This window comes from Phoenix dactylifera, unplaced genomic scaffold (assembly GCF_009389715.1).
Source record: "Phoenix dactylifera cultivar Barhee BC4 unplaced genomic scaffold, palm_55x_up_171113_PBpolish2nd_filt_p 000937F, whole genome shotgun sequence".
Lineage (NCBI taxonomy): Eukaryota > Viridiplantae > Streptophyta > Magnoliopsida > Arecales > Arecaceae > Phoenix > Phoenix dactylifera.
Window position 1 is genome coordinate 95,035 of NW_024068296.1, and position 17,365 is coordinate 112,399.

Genomic DNA, 17,365 nt, shown 5'->3' on the forward strand with positions numbered 1-17,365 from the left:
GGCTATTGAGTTGAATCCGATAAATTGAAAGAAATTAAGTTATGAACGACATTTGGTTTTGACATTGTATGATTTTTCTTATATATAACTGAAATATGGAATAGAGAACAAACTGAACTATCGACCTGGCTATGTTGAGGACCCTGCCAATGGGGGCAGATACGTTGGCAATTGACTGTCCTGAAGGACTCACCGCAAGAAGATTAGTCGGTGTTGATGACCCTGCCACAGGGAACATGTGGTCATAGTCCAGGATCGACATGATAAATTGAATATGTGAAAGAATCTTGAAACCGCGAAAAGAATCTTTTGAATTTAAGAAATATTTGACTTATACTTTGGAACTGCATATTTATTTATTTTTCACATATTAGTGCTTGATTTATCTAGCTAGAGTGTTCATTACTTACTGGGCTGTCTAGCTCATTATACCATCTCTTGTTGTTTTACAGATTTCGAGAACTAGTCTATTGGGGATTCAAATTGGGAGAGCGACTAGAAGGATTGTGGCATAAGTTATCTTAGATTAGGGTTATTTAAGTTGATTTGTTATTATGGACATTTATTATGATTGGTGGACTTTTATTATTTTAAGAACTAGGTTTCTGCATATTGGTAAATGATTATTCCGCTGCATATTTAGACTTGTGAGACATTTTGACTTGAGTTAGTCAATGGAATAAGATTTCAATTTATTCTGTTAAATTATTTTGGAATTTCATAATTGAGGTGTTTGGTTTAGATGCCTTGCATGCTCGTGGGGAGAGTTTCCTACGGGTGTGCGGCGGTTGGCGCGACCCCCGGCCCGCGATCTCGGGACGGGGGCGTGACAACTTAAGTGGTATCAGAGCATAAGTGGATAAAATCTAAGACAAAGAATCTGACATAAGATGAGTGTAGGTGGATAAACACTAAGGGCATTGGACGTGAATCCATGTCAATTGCATTGTAAGCTACTTTCAAGATTTTCTATTAAGCCTTGTGATAGATTATGTATGAGAAGGTTACTAGGAAATTATGATTGAATTTACTTATGAGGTTTGATACATTATGGAAGATTGGGCAATCTATGAATCAAGTTATAATTAGTTAGATTTGGATCTAGATTAAGTGCAAAAGGATTGGCCATGGAATATTATCATGCATTGTGATTATTTATTATTTAAGTGAACTTGTAAACTCAAAAATTGATATGGAGGTATACTATGATTTTGCTTAATTTTGAAGACAATTTTTTTAGAGGCAAATTAAGATCCATTTATATAAAGTTGTTTAAGATTTGGGCTATGAAACCTTTTTACAGTGCTTGATTAAAATATTCTTCGAGGATTGAAAACTGTATGTGGATCATGTATGAAACTCCTGTGTAGATGGAGAATATATTTGGGATAAAATTCTAGAATTAATTTAAAATTACAATATAGATTGGGATTATGATTGGAAGTAATTTAGTAAATTATGAGAATACTGGTTGTTTAAATTATTTTAAGATGATCAACGATATTAACTCTATGATTGGAAAATATTTTCTGATGGGTTTTCTTGTTAAGGAGAATTTCGTTGTCAAAGAAAAGAATAGTATTTTTGATTTTGACTGGATATTTTCATGTTATTAATAGGTTCTTCTATCTGTTGTAAAAAAGAGAGAGAGAGAGAAATCTGGCATCCCAAGTCTAGGATTAATTTAGCTGATCTTGGATTTGGAATGTTTTAGCCTAGATCTCTTTTCTCTTAAATTTGTAGCTTATGCTTTTGACAGAATTAAGAAATAATTATCAATCTTGAAGAAATAATTTTATTGGAGATTTTAAAGTATTCATCTCTGTGGATTATTATTAATTTAAATTATCGTCTTTGGATCCAAATAATAGATCTTGTTCCTGTCTATCAGAGACTATGTGATGTATATAAAACTTCAATTCAAAGTTTGGATTTAAGCCGATCTAGGGTCTTTTGTCAATATTGTTGCGGTTGCTGATAAAAATCTAGATTTGCATAAAGAATTTGTATTTTAGAGGCTTACATGGTTATGATGAAGGATCTATGATAAATGCTAAAGATCTCGATGAAGAAAACGTTAGGAGGGATGGTTGAGTTGGTTTTACTCATTTGTATTGATTTAACGCCTTCTAATTTGGACGAGCATTGAGAGAATTCTTCTGGTTGATTTTACGTGGAGTTTGACTTAGAATCCTCTAGTTGAACTGATAAGAGAATTAAGATTCAATTAATTTTGACCCGAGGGTGAATCTAGACGGATGGCTGGAGGTAAAGTAGGGGACGAGAATCAAAGATTTCTTTTTAGGCTCTACGTGGAAATTGAAATTTTGGATCTCTTTAGTTCATAATACAAAATAGTATTTTGATCAAAAAATTATTAGTGAATCCAAAGAATTTTGGTAGTTTGAATCAGAGTGCGCAACGAAAGCGTAGTGGTCTGAACTATTTTTCTAAGTTGGTCAGAAGTATTATTCCTTTAATTCGGCAAGTTTTAATAACAAAAGACTTGATTTGATTTTGAATTTTTGGATGTCGCTGCACTATCTTAGGTTCTCTAATTTTATGTCATGCTAAGGAAATGATTAACATCTTGAGACTAGAATTAATAGATCATCGATTTTGATTTTGGATCTGGAATATTTTGGTGTAGACCTATTTCCTCCTAAATCTGAAGCTTGTACTTCTTCAATTAATATCAACCCTCTATTTGAAAGAACTTGAGGTTGTCAAGTGACTTTGATGAATATTCCACTAGGGGTGGATTAGAGTTATTTATGACCTAATTTTGTGATAGATCGATTAATCAAGAGTAGTTGATATTTTGACAAAGAAACTTGATGTTCTTATTCAAAATTAAGACGTTGATTTTTTATTTATGAGAGAGAGAAGTTTGATTTACATCATCTATAAAAGAACCAAATCTGGAGGTATTGGACCTTATTCTTATGATAAGATGAAATTATATTGATAAGTAGAACTATTGGAAGACTGAGGTTAGTCTTCTAGTAGAGAAGAATGTTGTTGGTTCTATGAATAATCTGAAGGTAGCTATGTAATTTTCATCAGTGGGGTTTTCTATTGTTGACAATTCTTGGGAGAATCTTGGGCATCTTAAATTTAGTATTAACGGATTGATGGTTACTTGGTTGGACTTAGACCTGGAATACTTTAACATGGATCTCTTATTTCCTAATTCTGACGTTATTAATCTATCTATTTGAAAGGGGTTTGAGGTTTTTCTAAGACAAAGGTTGATCATTATATGAAAAAAAAAGAAAAAATGAGGAGCATTTGATGCTAAAGCTTTCTCCTACTTACATTTAACCGATTAAATTTCTACGTAGAATTAATCAAGAGCAATTAATTTTTTTCAGAAAAAGAATTATGGCATTTTAATCCAAGGATGGAAGGTTAGTCTTATTTCGAAAGAAATCAAAAGAACTTGCTATGAATCATGGATGGAAAAGATTGAGTTTTGAGATGCCATATTTTTGCCAAAATCTTGTGAGCCTGCATTTCGAGATGGGGATTGTTTATAAGCTCAGGAATAATATGATGTTTTCATACTTTTCAAAATTTGAAGCCTTAAGTGAGTTAATTTCGAGGACGAAATTATTTTAAGGGGGGAAGAATGTGAGACCCAAGCCTTTTGGCCTCACGTGTGTCGCACGTGAGGGCACACGATGAAAGGGGAATCATCACGATCGCGCGAGGAGATGGAAACCCCTATTTTTTTTAGGGCTTCTTCTCCTCATTTGAAAGCCACCTGAGGTAGAGCCGCCACGCCGAGTCCCCTTCCGGTTGGGTGATCTTCTTCCTCGCTTGCAGCTGAAAAAAAAAAAAAAAAAAAAAAACTCCACTGCCGCCGGAGAGGAAGAGAGCCGTCGAAGAGGGTCATCACAGTTCACCCCCGAAACCAGGTAAGCCTCCCAACCACCTCATTTTCCCTTTCCTGCATTTTCTCCTCCCAATCCACTCGGGAGGATAGATCATTTCAAAAGAAAAGAAAAGAAAAGAAGAGGAAGAAGAAGAAAAGGAGAAAGAAAGAAGAGACGGAAGAGGGGGCTTACCCGTGTGCGGCTGCGAGTTTGTCGGCATCACGGGGAGCATCCACGGACGTCATGGAAGCCTCCAGCCTCGGCTCGGCCGTGCGCATAGGCCGCGAGCATCGGCTGCAAACGCGATCGAGGGCACAGCGGGCTCGGCTGGAGGCACTGCCGGTCATGGCCTGGCCCCTCCCAAGCTCGCCTTCCCCCTCCGTAGGAGAAGAAAGGAGAAGAAAGGGGGAGGGTTGAGAAGAATATGAGAAGAAGAAGGGAAGAGCTGAGAGAAGAGAAGGTGAATCGGGAACGGAAGAAGAAAAAAAAAAAAGGAAAAGAAGAAAGAAGAAGCGGGGAAAGGAGAAGAAACAGAGAAGAGAGAAGAAGAAAGAAGTCGGAAGAAGTTTCTGGAGAGAAAGAGAAGAAAAGAAAAAGAGAAAAGAAGAAGAAGAAAAAGAAAAAAAAGAAAAGAAAAGAAAAGAAAAGAAAAGGAAAATAATTTAATAATAATAAAGAAAGAGAATGGTTTACGGGTATGAACCCAAACTCGGGGTGCTAGGCACTCCTGCGGGGCCAGCCATGGGAGGATATTAAAAATTTAAGTCTTTATATATATTTATTGTGATGAATTTTAAAACATGAATACGATTTTTGAATATTAGGTTCTGGAAGGGATTTGTGGAATTAATTGGATTTGTCGTGGATCGCGTTCGCAAGGTAAGTGATGTAACCTCTTTACTAGATTTATCGGCAAATTATGTATATGTTTTACGAATTGAATTGTTCGTGATTTCGAATTTGATGCATGGATATATGTGTATTTTTAGAATATTATATGATTATGATTGAACGTATTTGGTTCTGATTTGAATTGTGTTTAATTGCTCTGACATTGTACCTTTTGGCTTGGAACACTAAACATAATGTAAGAAAAGATTATGACTTGAAATAGATTCAGACTTGCAGTCGGGCTATGTTGAGGACCCTGCCAATGGGGGCTAATACATTGGTACCGCAAGATGAATAGTCGGTGATATGACCCTACCACAGGGAATATGTGGTCATAGTTCCTGGCTATTGAGTTGAATCCGATAAATTGAAAGAAATTAAGTTATGAACGACATTTGGTTTTGACATTGTATGATTTTTCTTATATATAACTGAAATATGGAATAGAGAACAAACTGAACTATCGACCTGGCTATGTTGAGGACCCTGCCAATGGGGGCAGATACGTTGGCAATTGACTGTCCTGAAGGACTCACCGCAAGAAGATTAGTCGGTGTTGATGACCCTGCCACAGGGAACATGTGGTCATAGTCCAGGATCGACATGATAAATTGAATATGTGAAAGAATCTTGAAACCGCGAAAAGAATCTTTTGAATTTAAGAAATATTTGACTTATACTTTGGAACTGCATATTTATTTATTTTTCACATATTAGTGCTTGATTTATCTAGCTAGAGTGTTCATTACTTACTGGGCTGTCTAGCTCATTATACCATCTCTTGTTGTTTTACAGATTTCGAGAACTAGTCTATTGGGGATTCAAATTGGGAGAGCGACTAGAAGGATTGTGGCATAAGTTATCTTAGATTAGGGTTATTTAAGTTGATTTGTTATTATGGACATTTATTATGATTGGTGGACTTTTATTATTTTAAGAACTAGGTTTCTGCATGTTGGTAAATGATTATTCTGCTGCATATTTAGACTTGTGAGACATTTTGACTTGAGTTAGTCAATGGAATAAGATTTCAATTTATTCTGTTAAATTATTTTGGAATTTCATAATTGAGGTGTTTGGTTTAGATGCCTTGCATGCTCGTGGGGAGAGTTTCCTACGGGTGTGCGGCGGTTGGCGCGACCCCCGGCCCGCGATCTCGGGACGGGGGCGTGACACTGTCAATCATAAAACCACGTGCGACTATTTTATTTCTTAAATAAATAGAACAGCTGTCTTTGTCAAATGTAAAAACATGACCTTCCTGTGCTAGACATGAAACAGAAATCAAATTTCTGCTAGCAACAGGTGCATAATAGCAGTCTCTAAGTAATAAACTAAAACCAGACGGTAGTCGCAGATGGTAGGTGCCACAGCCACAGCAGCAACTTTTGCCCCGTTGCCTACCCGAAGGGTTACCGCACCTTCCGCCAGCCTTCTACTTTTCTTTAGACCCTGCATGGTAGTGCACAGATGAGCACTAGAACCAGAATTTATAACCCAACTAGAAGTAGAAGAAACCGTTAGATTAGTTTCAATTATGAGCAAATCTATACCTTCTGAAGGTTTGTCACCTTTTATGTTCTTCAGGCTCTCGAGGTATGAAGAACAGTTCCTTTTCCAGTGGCCGTCGACATTGCAGTGGAAACATTTTTCTTTGTCATTAGCCTTTTTCTTTTGAACTTCCTTCTTTAGCTTCTTGTCTTTTTTCTGCTTCTTTGCAGGCTTCTTTTTCTTCCAAGTAGACTTTCTCTTGGAACCAGAAGTCAACTCAGCAGCAAGGACATTGCCCCTTGAACCTTTCAAGGCTCCCTCAGCAGTTACCAACATGTTGATCAGTTCAGTCTTAGTGCATTCAATCTTATTTATGTGGTAGTTTACTATAAACTGACCAAATGAATCAGGAAGTGACTGTAGGATCAAATCCACTTGCAATTCCTTGTGCATGTTCATTCCGAGCTTCTCAAGCTCCTCTAGGTCCTTGATTATAGTCAGACCATGATCATAGACAGACTGCCCTTCGCGCATCTTTGTCTTGAAGAGCCTCTTGGACACTTCAAAACGAGCTGTGCGACTCTGCTCACCATACAACTCTTGCAGGTGTGCTAGTATGTCCCTAGCAGTCTTGAGATTCTCATGCTGACATTGGAGTTCATTTGACATGGATGCCATCATATAGCATTTAACTCTAATGTCATCATCCAGCCATTTTTGTTGCATCTGTCGCTGAACATCAGTAGGACGTGCTGGTAGTGTGGGGATATCTGAATCGAGTATGTAGCCTATTTTCTCATAGCTCAAAACAATTTTGAGATTTCTAAGCCAGTCCTTGTAATTGGTTCCGGTCAATCGGTTGGTCTCAAGAATACGGGTCAAAGGGTTTGAGGCTGACATTATGATCTGCAGAGAGTAAAGATTCTAGTTAGACTTTTGTACTTGATCCTAATCTGTTCTAAGGTCTTTTAGAACAAATGTAACTCCCACTATTTTCTCGAATTCCTCACACTCCCCTGGTAGAAAAACGGAAATCCTACACGACTAGGGGTTTCTAGTGGGTACTGCGGTCCCACCAATTTACATGCCACCTCACCTAACAGTTATTGGTGACACATAGATTGATGAATGTACAACTCTTGTACAATGCTTCTCAAGCATGTTGCAGTGTAACTTGGTCTCTAAGCCATAAAAACCTCACCTAACAGTTATTGGTCCCATTTCTTAGTTAAGTCAGACCCACCGTATAACCATAGGAATAAAGTCGTCATTGGGTCCTCACCTAACAGTTATTGGTGCCCAACCCCACCTTTATCCTACAACATCTCATGTCTATAGAGAGGTCCAGCCCCCCGATGCAACTTGCCCACTGTGTCCAGCCGAGACAAATCAACATCAGAAAGACCTTAGCAGCTCTACTACAGTGGAAGACCTATTGACTTAATATTGGTTAATCAGGTCTTAGTGTTTGCAACTTGAGTTCTTCATAAGAGGTAATCGAACAATTGGCCAGGTAAGCAGGTGGGAAGCTCCCCTTACTCAGAGAGTAAGGTCCTAATTAAGTAACCACCTTTCATGCTTTCCTAGACACCAATTAGATCAATTAATCTAATATGACTTGCTCATGTCGGTTCACTCTCGACTTGATTGAGGAGGTTTTAATTTAGGTCTCAATTGGGTTTGCTACATCACATGTAAACCTATCTACCTGACTCACATTCACATCACATGCAAACGGCACATTGCAGGTAGTTATAATCGCAGCAATAATTAAAGCTAAACTTTAAATAGGTGATGATCATGGATTCTAATTAGGTCGTATTACAAGCACATGCACGTCAATCGATCAACTGATCTTCAACTCTTGAATTGGTTCCAAGCCTCCTTGACTCGATCCTTGACCAACTCTTTGTTAGATGTATGCCCTAGAAGCCAATTTGGCTGACACATTATTAATTCTAGGGACATAATTTTGTACTTGACTATTTATTATTGAATAAATAAAAGGCATCTTTTCATTCATATTATTTATGTGTCTATGAATCGTCCAAGAAATTAATAAGATGATGATTAATTTCTAAATGCTCCTGATCAATGGATCATCACGAGGACGGTGATCGATCCGATCAGTGCACAGATCACTTTCCTTCTGGATGGACGAGACTTGAGTCCACAGTTTAGGGACACTAAAGTGATAGTGCAGGTGCTTGTTAGAGAACAAGGGTACTGAGCGTGACCAAGACAAGAAGTCACTTGAATGTCTATCCACTCGTCAGTGACTTGCTTGATGTTGCAGTAGTGTGACTGGTCCTTTGACCTGCGGTACTTCGGCTACTCACAGTGAGGTTATTGTAGTTTGACTGCACACATACATGGTCTCTAGCCATATGGGTCCATGCAGTGTAGATTGGCTGCAGTAGGTTCACTGTCGGAGTAGGATATGCACCTATAAGGAATCTATCGACCTTGATAGAAGAGGAGTGATCCTATGTGATTTGTTAGACTGAGTTCTAAGACCTTGGCCAGGGCAGTAATATAAAGTGGAAAAAGAGTTTTCCACTATCCAACTCAAGTCGAATAAATCTTGACATATGACAGACGATGGGGTTTGACGAGTTGTCCATGACCTCCGTCCTGTAGGGATCCACAATAGTAGGACTGTATCACATGTTAACTGCACCTAGAGGTTCATCATTCCATTCTGCTGGGCAGCCACTACATGCTGCTAGGTGTCACTGGTGGATGGTGGGACTCATAGGGATTATCTTGATGATCGATAAACCCTAACGAGTTGAGTTGGAATCGTTCCAACCCATTGAAAGGAGTTTTCAATGATATTGTGATAGAGATCATAATATATCTCACTACCAGTCAGAATAGAACCTATGGGGTCACACACACTAGAAGTATTGACCGATCCGATGGTTGAAATCGTGATTAGGAATCACAAGTAATCAATTTGATTGATAAGAAATTGAAGAAGAAACAAAGGGAATTAATTAATTGGACTTAAACACAAATCCTACTTCGGGTAGGATTCCTAGAGTCCTAATTGGATTAGGACTGGGAATCCTAGTTGGAGTAGGACTGGGATTCCTACTTGGAATAGGATTCCTACAATCCTAATGAGATTAGGAATTTTGAATTAAAATAGGATTCCTACTTGGAGTAGGATTCCTAGAAATCCTAATTAGATTAGGACTTCGGATTCAAATAGAGTCCTAATTGGATTAGGACTAAAATTAAATATGTCCTAATTTGGATTAGGATTTCTTAAGTCACAATTAATTATTAATCTAATGAATCAATAAGACTCCTAATTGGATTGAAGAGTTCAATTGAGTCAAAATTGATTTAAGTTCTAATTGGATTAGGACTTACCTAGATTGGATCCTAATTGGTTCACCCTTGGACTAAGCCTAATTGGATTAAGGCTTGACCACATTAGGGCATTTCAAACCCTACTTAATGTGGATTAGGGTTTACCATGAGGAGGGGATATGCCCCTCCCTTTTCCATGTGGAGAAGGGAGAAGAGAGCCCCTCTTTGGAAATAACTCTAGGGCTCCTAGATTGTAGGAGCCCTAGATGGTTATAAAAAGGGGCAAAGGGGGCCGGCGCCCTAGATGAGCTCTCCCTCTCCTCTTCCATCACGTGGCCACCCCTCTCCCTTCCTTGGTTCAGCCGCCATCAGCAAGGGGAAAAGAAGAAGAGGCGTGCACCTCTCCTTGGCCTCCTTCCTTGGTTCCAACGCAGGGAAGAAAAGAAGGCTGCGTGGGGATTCTTCTTCTTCCTCTTCTTCATCCTTCTTCTTCCTCCTCTCAAGCACAATCAAGGGTTGATTGAAAGAGAGGAAATCAGCCATCAAAAGAAGTCTTTGCAAGGGAGCTAGCACCCCGGGAAGACAAGAGAGCTTTGATCGGATCACTGCTTCGTGTGGATACCCGTAGAGGCCGGGCACTTGAACGGCTTCAAGCGAACCTTCATCCTAGACCACGAACTTCAGTTTGCGGTGATCATCTACCCGCACAAGGTGAAGATCTGATCTTCCTAAAGGTTTAAAAAGTTTTAATTCTTATCTAACTACGAACGGTTCATAAAACAACGTTCATGCGATGAACGTCGATCCCGCTTATGCCGATTCTGCTGCCATCTGAATTTTTTGAAATATCAGCGGCATGGGCGGGTTCTCCAACAGTGGTATCAGAGCCTAGGCTTCGTAGATTAAGGTAAGAATTAATTATCTAAAGGCTTATTAGATCTGAAAATTGAATGATCATGCATGCTGAAAATTTCTGCATGCAGATTTTTCAGGGGTGCTGATTTTTGCATGCTGATTTTTATGTGATAAAAAGATGATTCTAATTGCATTGTTAATGGGATTACAAAGTTTAGAATCATGATTAGCATGATCAGCGACCTATGTTATGATATAATCAGTTAGTTTTCAGATCTGAAAATTATAATTGTTGCATACGGTGATGATCATAGGATTCAAACCCTTTTGGTATCAAATGTAATGACCTGCGATGTGATCTGCGATGTCATGTAATTTTTCAGATGCTTGCATGCATCTTATTTGATGTTTCGAGAGGCCTGCGTGCCTCCTAAAAGGAGATGTAAATTATTTTTATTTTTATTTTACATCTGGTTGTATTTCTGTGATGTGATGTACATCAACGATCAAGTTGAAGCAAAGGAATGAGATGAAAGGTGATCTAAGCGGTTGATGGCGATGGGATCAAGAGTTGATCAAGGATCGAATCAAGGAGGCTTGGAACCAATTCAAGAGTTGAAGACTACTTGATCGATTGATGTGCATGTGCTTGTAATACGACCTAATTAGAATCCATGATCATCACCTATTTAAAGTTTAACTTTATTTGATGCTGCGATTATAACTGCCTGCAATGTGCCGTTTGCATGTGATGTGAATGTGAGTCAGGTAGATAGGTTTACATGTGATGTAGCAAACCCAATTGAGACCTAAATCAAAACCTCCTCAATCAAGTCGAGAGTGAACCAACATGAGCAAGTCATATTAGATTAATTGATCTAATTGGTGTCTAGGAAAGCATGAAAGGTGGTTACTTAATTAGGACCTTACTCTCTGAGTAAGGGGAGCCCCCCACCTGCTTACCTGGCCAATTGTTCGATTACCTCTTATGAAGGGCTCAAGTTGCAAACACTAAGACCTGATTAACCAATATTAAGTCAATAGGTCTTCCACTGTAGTAGAGCTGCTAAGGCCTTTCTGATGTTGATTTGTCTCGGCTGGACACAGTGGTCAAGTTGCATCGGGGGGCTGGACCTCTCTATAGACATGAGATGTTGTAGGGTAAAGGTGGGGTTGGGCACCAATAACTGTTAGGTGAGGACCCAATGACGACTTTATTCCTACGGTTATACGGTGGGTCTGACTTAACTAAGAAATGGGACCAATAACTGTTAGGTGAGGTTTTCATGGCTTAGAGACCAAGTTACACTGCAACATGCTTGAGAAGCATTGTACAAGAGTTGTACATTCATCAATCTATGTGTCACCAATAACTGTTAGGTGAGGTGGCATGTAAATCGGTGGGACCGCAGTACCCACTAGAAATCCTAGTCGTGTGGGATTTCCGTTTTTCTACCAGGGGAGTGTGAGGAATTCGAGAAAATAGTGGGAGTTACATTTGTTCTAAAAGACCTTAGAACAGATTAGGATCAAGTACAAAAGTCTAACTAGAATCTTTACTCTCTGCAGATACAATGTCAGCTTCAAACCCTTTGACCCGTATTCTTGAGACCAACCGACTGACCGGAACCAATTACAAGGACTGGCTTAGAAATCTCAAAATTGTTTTGGACTGTGAGAAAATAGGCTACATACTCGATTCAGATATCCCCACACTACCAACACGTCCTACTGATGTTCAGCGTGAGATGCATAAAAAGTGGTTGGATGATGACATTAGAGTAAAATGCTATATGATGGCATCCATGTCTAATGAACTCCAATGCCAGCATGAAAATAAGAAGACTGCTAGGGACATACTGGCACACCTGCAAGAGTTGTATGGTGAGCAGAGTCGCACAGCTCGTTTTGAAGTGTCCAAGAGGCTCTTCAAGACGAAGATGCGCGAAGGGCAGTCTGTCCATGATCACGGTCTGACTATGATCAAGGATCTAGAGGAGCTTGGTATGGACATGCACAAGGAATTACAAGTGGATTTGATCCTACAGTCACTTTCTGATTCATTTGGTCAGTTTATAGTAAACTACCACATGAATAAGATTGAATGCACTAAGACTGAACTAATCAACATGTTGGTAACTGCTGAGGGAGCCTTGAAAGGTTCAAGGGGCAATGTCCTTGCTGCTGAGTTGACTTCTGGTTCCAAGAGAAAGTCTACTTGGAAGAAAAAGAAGCCTGCTAAGAAGCAGAAGAAAGACAAGAAGCCAAAGAAGGAAGTTCAAAAGAAAAAGGCTAACGACAAAGGAAAATATTTCCACTGCAATGTCGAAGGCCACTGGAAGAGAAACTGTCCTTCATACCTCGAGAGCCTGAAGAACAAGAAAGGTGACACACCTTCAGAAGGTATAGACTTGCTCATAATTGAAACTAATCTAACGGTTTCCTCTACTTCTAGTTGGGTTATAGATTCTGGTTCTAGTGCTCATCTGTGCACTACCATGCAGGGTCTAAAGGAAAGTAGAAGGCTGGCGGAAGGTGCGGTAACCCTTCGGGTTGGCAACGGGGCAAAAGTTGCTGCTGTGGCTGTGGGCACCTACCATCTGCGACTACCGTCTGGATTTAGTTTAATACTTAGAGACTGCTATTATGTACCTGTTGCTAGCAGAAATTTGATTTCTGTTTCATGTCTAGCACAGGAAGGTCATGTTTTTACATTTGACAAAGACTGCTGTTCTATTTATTTCAGAAATAAAATAGTTGCACGTGGTTTCATGATCGACAGTCTCTATCATTTACATATGGATGTATCTGTGAATGTTACCGAGCAAGAAGTGAGTGCCAAAGGATCCAAAAGATCTAGAGATGAGATAAACCAAAGATATTTGTGGCACCTCAGGCTTGGCCATATTGGAGAGGACAGAATGAACAAAATGGATAAAGATGGGCTTTTAGGCTCATTGACTTCCGAGTCATATCCAGTTTGCGAGTCCTGTCTTCAAGGAAAAATGGCTAGACTGCCCTTTGTAGGACATGGGGAGAGGACCACTGAAATACTTACCCTAATACATACAGATGTATGTGGCCCATTCAATGTGCTAGCCAGGGGATGTTATTCTTACTTCATTACCTTTACCGATGATTATTCACGGTATGGGTATGTGTATCTTATGAGACACAAGTCTGAATCTTTTGAAAAGTTCAAAGAGTTCAAGAATGAAGTAGAAAAACAAACTGGAAAACCTCTTAAGGCTCTTCGATCAGATCGAGGAGGAGAATACCTTAGTGGAGAATTCCGGAACTATCTCAAAGAAAACGGCATAGTCTCACAATGGACACCTCCGGGTACACCTCAACTCAACGGGGCGTCAGAGAGGAGGAATCGGACCCTATTGGATATGGTCAGGTCCATGATGAGCTTCACTAATTTACCTATCTTCCTTTGGGGAGATGCCTTACTCACAGCGATTTATTTATTGAATAGAGTTCCCTCAAAATCCGTTCCTACCACACCGTATGAGATATGGCATGGTAAGAAACCAAGTCTGGGTCATCTCAAGATTTGGGAATGTCCGGCCCATGTCAAGAGACTACAGGCGGACAAGTTAGAGGCTAGGACCATAAGTGCTCGTTTTATAGGATATCCTAAAGAGTCATTAGGATACAATTTTTACGTCTCAGAGGATCACAATGTGTTTGTGAGCCGTCATGCCATCTTCTTGGAAAATCAGTTTATCCTTGATAAAGGCAGTGGGAGGAAAATTGAGCTTGAAGAGAAAGTCTCTGAAAAGCAACGAGTCATGGATCCTATAGAACCCATTCATAAAGAGCCAGTACACGATGTCCCTCAACCACCTCGTAGATCTAGTAGGGTCTCCCATCCTCCCGATAGATACTTAGGTATACTAGAAGAGGATACCGAGGAAATGTTCCTAGTGGGAGATAGGGATCACATACAGGATCCCAAAACCTACAACGAGGCAATATCTGATATCGATTTCGAGAAATGGCTGGAAGCTATGAAGTCAGAGTTAGACTCCATGCATTCCAACCAAGTCTGGACCTTAGTAGATCCACCAGAAGGTATTGTACCTATTGGATGCAAATGGATCTACAAAAGGAAGATAGGTTCGGATGGAGAGGTAGAGACCTATAAGGCAAGGCTTGTGGCGAAAGGGTATAGTCAGCACGAAGGCATTGACTATCAGGAGACCTTTTCACCTGTAGCCATGCTAAAATCCATCCGAACATTGCTTGCCATTGCAGCATTTCATGATTATGAAATCTGGCAGATGGATGTGAAAACTGCTTTCCTGAATGGATATCTTGATGAAGATATCTATATGGAACAGCCATTGGGTTTCACTTCTAGTGATGGAGATCACAAAGTCTGCAAGCTGCAAAGGTCCATCTATGGACTAAAGCAAGCATCTCGGAGTTGGAACACTCGTTTCGATGACGCAATCAAAACGTTTGATTTCATCAAAAACGAAGAGAAACCGTGTGTTTACAAAAAGGTTAGTGGGAGTGCTGTCGTTTTTCTCGTACTGTACGTAGATGACATTCTCCTGATAGGGAATGATATTCCCATGCTAACCTCGGTCAAGGTCTGGTTGTCAAAAGAATTCTCCATGAAAGATCTTGGGGAAGCATCCTATATTTTGGGAATAAAGGTCTATAGAGATAGATCTAAAAGGATGCTTGGCCTTTCACAGAAAATGTACATAGAGGAGGTGCTGAAAAGGTTTAGCATGGAAAACTCCAAGAGGGGTCTCTTACCTCTTAGGCATGGAATTCATCTCTCCAAGAAGATGTGCCCCAACACATCTGAAGAGATTCAACGCATGAGCAAGATTCCCTATGCATCGGCAATAGAAAGCCTCATGTATGCCATGCTGTGTACACGACCTGATATAGCTCTTGCTGTGAGTGTCACAAGTAGATATCAGTCGAATCCAGGTGAAGAACACTGGACAGCTGTGAAGAATATTCTTAAGTACTTGAGAAGAACTAAAGATTTATTCTTGGTTTTTGGAGGATCATCAGAGTTAAAGGTAGAAGGGTACACAGATTCAGACTTCATGACTGATGTCGATGACAGGAAGTCAACATCTGGATATGTGTTCTTGTGCAATGGTGGAACGGTAAATTGGAAGAGTTCTAAACAACCGATCATTGCTGATTCTACTATGGAAGCTGAATACATCGCCGCCTCTGAAGCTGCTAAGGAAGGCTTCTGATTCAAGAAATTCATTGCAGAGTTGGACGTGATGACATCAGATGCCATAACACTCTACTGCGATAATAATGGTGCCATAGCCCTTGCTAAGGAGCCAAGGTCTCATCAGAAGTCTAAGCATATAGAGCGGCGCTTTCACCTCATACGCGACTATGTGGAGAAGAAATATGTAGAGGTGCAGAGAGTAGACTCCGCGGATAACGTGGCAGACCCATTCACTAAGCAGCTGAGTCAGCAAAAGACTGAAGCCCACCTTGAGAAGATGGGCCTAAGATATATGACCAATTGGCTTTAGTGCAAGTGGGAGATTGTTAGATGTATGCCCTAGAAGCCAATTTGGCTGACACATTATTAATTCTAGGGACATAATTTTGTACTTGACTATTTATTATTGAATAAATAAAAGGCATCTTTTCATTCATATTATTTATGTGTCTATGAATCGTCCAAGAAATTAATAAGATGATGATTAATTTCTAAATGCCCCTGATCAATGGATCATCACGAGGACGGTGATCGATCCGATCAGTGCACAGATCACTTTCCTTCTGGATGGACGAGACTTGAGTCCACAGTGTAGGGACACTGAAGTGATAGTGCAGGTGCTTGTTAGAGAACAAGGGTACTGAGCGTGACCAAGACAAGAAGTCACTTGGATGTCTATCCACTCGTCAGTGACTTACTTGATGTTGCAGTAGTGTGACTGGTCCTTTGACCTGCGGTGCTTCGGCTACTCACAGTGAGGTTATTGTAGTTTGACTGCACACATACATGGTCTCTAGCCATATGGGTCCATGCAGTGTAGATTGGCTGCAGTAGGTTCACTGTAGGAGTAGGGTATGCACCTATAAGGAATCTATCGACCTTGATAGAAGAGGAGTGATCCTATGTGATTTGTTAGACTGAGTTCTAAGACCTTGGCCAGGGCAGTAATATAAAGTGGAAAAAGAGTTTTCCACTATCCAACTCAAGTCGAATAAATCTTGACATATGACAGACGATGGGGTTTGACGAGTTGTCCATGACCTCCGTCCTGTAGGGATCCACGATAGTAGGACTGTATCACATGTTAACTGCACCTAGAGGTTCATCATTTCATTCTGCTGGGTAGCCACTACATGCTGCTAGGTGTCACTGGTGGATGGTGGGACTCATAGGGATTATCTTGATGATCGATAAACCCTAACGAGTTGAGTTGGAATCGTTCCAACCCATTGAAAGGAGTTTTCAATGATATTGTGATAGAGATCATAATATATCTCACTACCAGTCAGAATAGAACCTATGGGGTCACACACACTAGAAGTATTGACCGATCCGATGGTTGAAATCGTGATTAGGAATCACAAGTAATCAATTTGATTGATAAGAAGTTGAAGAAGGAACAAAGGGAATTAATTAATTGGACTTAAACACAAATCCTACTTCGGGTAGGATTCCTAGAGTCCTAATTGGATTAGGACTGGGAATCCTAGTTGGAGTAGGACTGGGATTCCTACTTGGAATAGGATTCCTACAATCCTAATGAGATTAGGAATTTTGAATTAAAATAGGATTCCTACTTGGAGTAGGATTCCTAGAAATCCTAATTAGATTAGGACTTCGGATTCAAATAGAGTCCTAATTGGATTAGGACTAAAATTAAATATGTCCTAATTTGGATTAGGATTTCTTAAGTCACAATTAATTATTA

The 17,365-nt window shown here is 39.9% G+C and overlaps 1 long non-coding RNA gene across 1 annotated transcript; it reads left to right on the forward strand.

Moving 5' to 3' along the window:
- Nucleotides 1-784: 784 nt before the first annotated feature.
- Nucleotides 785-4,371, forward strand: LOC103711589. Its single transcript, XR_005509342.1, has 2 exons — nt 785-2,757; nt 2,795-4,371. It is a non-coding gene; the product is annotated as an uncharacterized LOC103711589 (long non-coding RNA).
- The last annotated feature ends 12,994 nt before the right edge of the window (nt 4,372-17,365 follow it).